At 38.0% G+C, this 6,072-nt stretch overlaps 1 non-coding gene across 1 annotated transcript; it reads left to right on the forward strand.

Moving 5' to 3' along the window:
• Positions 1-4,090: 4,090 nt before the first annotated feature.
• On the forward strand, positions 4,091-4,162 carry TRNAP-UGG (transfer RNA proline (anticodon UGG)). The gene has a single exon. It is a non-coding gene; the product is annotated as a tRNA-Pro (tRNA).
• Positions 4,163-6,072: the final 1,910 nt, after the last annotated feature.

Below are 6,072 nucleotides of genomic sequence, written 5' to 3' on the forward strand. Positions count from 1 at the left end.
TGATTACTGTTGTGTATTGAACTGTTACGAGCAATTTTCCGATGTTCTACATCATGTTTGTACTGCCAAAAGAAAAAAAAACAAAGGCATGTGGTCTGTAAATTTGTTTCTTATTGTCTGCCTGTTTGTAATCTTCACGGAAAAAAAATGTTCCGATTCCTGTTTCTGATGCACATGTATTGTTTTACCCGTGACAACAATAAAAATGTAGACAGATTATATATAACCATCCTTACCTGTGTCGTATTTTAATTTTTTTTTTTTTCTCATGAGGCTTTTCTCATAGACGTCATAATCATCATCAGCATCACTTTGAGGGACAAGTACAGAATATTCCCCATAAAAATTAATAAAAAGCCTCAATAACTAAGGCAGGGCCGTAACTAGGACGTTTGCCGCCCGGGGCAAACGTTATTTTTCCGTCTCCACAACTTTAAAATTCGATAATTTTGCAACGGTGTTCGTTGTTCCCACCTAAAACAAAACTGCTGCCCCTAAATTTTGCAGCCCGGGGCAGTTGCTTCCCCCCCCCCCCTAGTTCCGGCCCTGACTAAGGGGTAATCATATGACTCGTGTTTTGCAGGACTTTCCCAAATTTTTTGTATTTTATCAAAGTTACAAATTTTATTTTGTCAGTTTTAGGAGCAATCTGTGATTATTTCGGTGACAACTGACGATGTCCAGTATTTTTCAGCATTTACTATCCAAGAAATGCCTTATTTGACTTGATAAGATCTGGTAACCTTCAGTAGACATATTTAAAGCAAATCACTTCGAACGAAATAAGCTAATTAAAGGTGGCAGACGTGAATGTCGAATTTATTGTAAAGAACGTCTACTTAAAATTTTCTGTATTACAGATATAAAGTACCTTTGTTACATAGCAATATTTCATTCTAGATTCTGATAAATCCTAGGTTTTACCGCAAAACCCTTATGATTTATACTAAATACATTACCAATGTATTGCAAAAATTGCCAATGTGATTAAAATAAAGGAATACTGCTGATCGAAATTTTCTGCACACGAGGGCTAATTAGACCGGGACCTACAATTTATTGCCGATTCTGAACGGCAGGTTTGTTTTTTTAATACTCGTCGAGGGGTTGGTGCGCTAACACCTCGGCGACAGGTATGATGCCCTGCAATCACGGTATATATAATAAAAGTTAAAAATATAAGACAAATAAATTTTTGTAGTAAGTAAACCAAGTTATCTGATCTTTAACTATGAAAAGGTTAAAAATTGATACTAGGGAAATTTTTTTACTGAAGGTAACTCGTCTGTGGAGCTGTTACTGGGGAAATGCGGATGTGTTTGATGCCCAAGGCGACAAAAACTCACTCTTTTTTAATATAAATAATCTAAAATCATAGAGAGAAAAGCACAAAAATAGATGTTTGCCTCATAATATAAATAATAATATAACATAAATTGCGCAATAAATGCATTTTTGTTTTTAGTTGAGAGCCAAAGGAACCCAGAACACCGAAACAAATAGTGCTCTCCTATTATTATTATCAAAGTCTTTCACCAAGTCTTAACTTATTTCTTTCATAAATCTCTAATTTTCATGAATACTTGAATTTATACAAATTGACACGTTTTTAAGACAAGTAAAATTTAATCCGTTGAATGGTCGATGCGTTTCGGCTCTAAAATGGAAAGCCGTCATCAGGACCTCGTGGTCAGAAATCACCTAAATGTGTTGTGGAGGGGTGATGTTTATGTCTGGTCGTCCAGAGAGTTCACCTTTGTAATTGCTGAGTCCGAGTGGTCTTTTGATGCGAATTGGGGCGCCATCTGTTGCAAAGTGTTGAAAATTCTGTCTCGACTGAGGTTAAAGCTTGTCCAAGCTGACGAAATAGGTGGCGTGTTCCTTCCATCATTAACGAGGAAATCCTGGCATGTTTTGGTGAAGTATCCCTCGAGAAAATTCAGTTCGGAATTACTGTATGTGTTTTTTTTAAAAAACAGACGCTTTTCTCAAAATAAAAATTATGTGAAATTTGCCAACAGTGTTGGGCAATAGCCGAACTATTTGTCTGTCCCTTCTCAACATGCTTTCGGTGTTCGAGAACTCGAATATTTGGGAGGTTCTATAATTCACACAACTTTTTGACAGTAAACTAATTTATAAAACGATAACAAAAAAGATTGCATGTTTAAACCACATGAAAACCTCAGCTCTTATAATGATTCTGTATGTTCGAAAAATGCAAAATTTTATACATCTGATCTTGCAGACACTTTTTTCAAATGACCTGCAACATCCTTGGTATGGGATGGTGATACACCATGCCACAAATGTAAAATAAAGGCTAGAGGTTTAGAAGAGACGTTTCCAAATGTTGAGACAGAATTTAAAATTTTTTAACATTACCAATATCAAACTATTCTGGATTTCCGGAGAAAGATCCCTCTCCTAAGACGGACAGCGTCGTCTTAACCAGGGCCGCAACTACGGGGAAGCAGGCGGGTCTGGTGCCCCGGGTGCCTAACCAGAGAGGGCGTAGATTTCACCAATCAACCCCTCCTTCAACATTACATGCAGGCGCCAAAATACGCTCTTGCTCCGGCTGAGCAAACATCTAGTTGCGACCCTGGTCTTAACGCATGGGCTCACCCGGACACGGCCTGCGGGCCTCGAATGGGGGGCTCATGAAAATTGTATCTGGTTAAAATTTGTGAAATCAAACATGTGTGTCGCTCCAGGAAAGGGGCTTCAGAATAATCACTTTGCCCGAGGCACAAGATGGTTTCAAGACGACCCTGAACGCATCCTTCCTTTTCCTACTTACACAATTGTATCCCGTATATATGGGACGCTACTGGCAACTTTCAGTTCCCCCCACCCTAATGTTTTCTTCATGTCGGTGCCACTGTTTGATAACACTATCAATGATTTCGCTAATACAGTATTAAAAAAAATTATTCCAAGATTTTTCATGAAAAATTTTGCATCACATTTTTCATTTAAACTAGTGCACACACACACACATGTCCCTTTTTTGATGTGTTTACGAACAACAAGTACGGTATTTGCTGACGTACACCAAACACCTTCGACCATAATCGAGAGGGGAGGGAGTAATACCTCCTTTGCTCAGGGCCCCATCAAGTCATAGTCGGCCACTGCTCCAACCCCACTGCATGAGTACGATTATTAAAAGCTAAATACAGTAATAAAACCATAAGTGGGGATAGACTTGAAAGTCTGGGGGGGGGGGGGCACGATGATGATATCATCAATCAATATACATTAGACCAGTCGACTCCACCTTTAACGATGGGGGGCAATGTTCCCCATGCCCCCCGTATCTCCGCCCATGGACTAAACAGCTATAATATGGTAATCAAATTTGATTCAGACTATTTGAGAGTGAATCTAAGGTAAACAAAATCCTCACAAAAATGAGATTCGGTTGAAATTTTCTAGAATTTACCTATAGGGCTTCAGAAAACCCACTTGGCCCGGGGGTCCATGCAGTGCCGTCTTAACGCATGGGCCCACCCGAGGGGCCTCACAAAAATGAGATTTGGTTGAAATTTTCTAGAATTTGCCTGGTAGGGCCTCAGGAAAACCACTTGACCCGGGGGCTCATGATGCTCTTAAGACGGCCCTGCCGGGCGGGAGCTTAGACTTAAGTTCAATACAAAAAATTTTAAAAATTCCGAATAATAAAAATTCACATGGCATCACGCTTTTTAGCCATAGCTTGATGACAAAAAGATTGAGAAAATTTGAGGGAACAGACAGGCCTAGGACTTAAGACGGCCCTGCCCATTTACGAACTTCAGATTTTGCGAATTAATTTTTCCGCACGAGTTCCTAAAAACGCGCGTCGACTATAGTTGAATTTGTTTCGAACAGATGGCGCTACTATTTTGTTATTAGTTGACAGGACAAGTAAATTTGCTTTTGAAAAATACTAAAATGTATTTTCATGATTTTTATAGAAAGTTATGGAATCCTATTGAGAAAAAAAAATGTAAAATTGTAGAATCATAATAAAAGAAAAGGGAGAAACAAGTTTGCAAATTTCTTAGTAAAGTTTAGATTCAAGTCTAAGACCCCATGTTGCCGTGGCTCGTTGGTCTAGGGGTATGATTCTCGCTTTGGGTGCGAGAGGTCCCGGGTTCAAATCCCGGACGAGCCCTACCGAACAACTTTTTTTTCCCCCGCAATAATGTGGTTAGAATCTGTGATATCGTTATCTCTCATCAGTAGAGCCCGGATTATAAGCAGGTGTTTGGCATTTTTGGACATTAATGCATAAAATCAAAGAATTTTCAGAATAAGTGCATAGTTTTTGAAGGTTTATTAAAGCTCAATAATTTTTTTTATAATTTTTTCAAATTAATATTGCTCACATATTTTTTAATAACATCGGTTTTTCCCCCGCAAATGGGATTGAAACGGTTGTTATTTAAAGAATATTGTAAACATCTTTATTAATTCACGAAATTGTACCTGCGGGAGGAAAAAAACCAATGTTATGAAAATATTATGAGCAATATTCGTTCAAAAAATTATTTTAAAAAAGTGTGTGTGTTTGATCTTTAATAAACTTTCAATAATATGCACTTATTCTGAAAGTTCTTTGATATTTATGCATTTATATGCTAAAAAGGCCAAAATATTTTCTAGAGATACCGTCAAGTGTTCGATTTTTTTTTTTTTTTAGAAATATCGTTGAAATTCATTTGTTACTGGTATTTCGTTACTGAGCAGCTACGACCAACTAGAAATGAAAAATTTTTAAATAAGAAATGTGTAGAAAGTTATTTTATATTTTTATATGCAAATATATACATTATACGTGGGGATATTTTTTTATTAATAAATATGTGCTATACGAAATGTAAAATATGCATTTTAAAAACCATAACTATTGTATATAACATAAATGTTTTTTTTGTTTGTTTTTTTTGCATGATGATTTTTTGATTGACGCATATTTTCTCATTTTTGATATGTATTTTGGAATTTTTAAGTTTTTCAGGATTTTTACTGCATATTTGCCATTTTTAAGTGCATAGTTGCATATTTATAGAGTATATTTCGCCACTTTTTTAGTGCATATAATCCGGGTTCTACTCATCAGTCATCACAGCTCATTCTAACACAGTGTGATTCCAAACCATTTTTCGCCACGCCCCACCTACGCATCTTGTTGTTTTTTTTCCTGTCCCCCTTTCACCACTTTACGATCAAGGACGTAATATTGTATCCAAACGCTAGTGGAATAAATTCAAACAGATTTTTCTGTTTTCTTTCCTCTCTCTCTCCCATCACCGTGAAGCTTTGTTGTAACCCTATGAAACAAAGTCGTTCTATTTGCCTCTGTTTGTTTCTATACTCCTATTAGTGATTTTTTTTCCCACATGATGTATCTGTCCTTCTACTATATACATATAAGAGCGAAAGAGAACAGGTAGAGTGAATAGAGAAATCTACTTTTACCTACTCTCTTATCTAATTATACTATTTTCTTTTCATTTTTTTCTTCCTTTTCTTCTACTTTTTGCTTCTTTTCTAACGTGTGGTTCATTGCGTTTCTGTTCAGTTATTCATCTTTGGGCATAGTTGTTGGACGTCCCATGTGCACGAGATTCAGGATCATCCACATGGAGGACATGCATTGTATAATACAATTACATTATATATCCATGAATTCTTGGTGGGGGCTAAGCCCATGGCTCCCACATCCTTTTGCGGGCCCCTCGGTCAGTCTTTTAACGGGCCCCTTTCTGCAGTTAATGTATAGCGTGAAAAAGCAAAAAAATTATGATAACCGTCCCGATCCCCAGGGCTAGAGCCCTGTCAGCCCCCCCCCCCATGTGGGGGCAGTGGCGTCGGAGCCGGGGGTGCTGTGGGTGCTCGAGCACCCACGGAAGTTTGTAGAACGGGTTCGAGCACCCACAGAATTGATTCAAAAATCGAAATTTCCTACATGAATCTCAAGACGGGCACCCACAGGTTCGAAACACTTCCGATGCCCCTGTGTGGGGGCCATGGCTAAGCCCTCTCACCAAGTTTATTGTGGGAAGGGGGCCAAGAATCCTG

The sequence above is a fragment of the Pholcus phalangioides genome, unplaced genomic scaffold, assembly GCF_987345545.1.
Source record: "Pholcus phalangioides strain wild (caught in Gottingen) unplaced genomic scaffold, Ppha-v1.0 ptg000011l_1, whole genome shotgun sequence".
NCBI lineage: Eukaryota > Metazoa > Arthropoda > Arachnida > Araneae > Pholcidae > Pholcus > Pholcus phalangioides.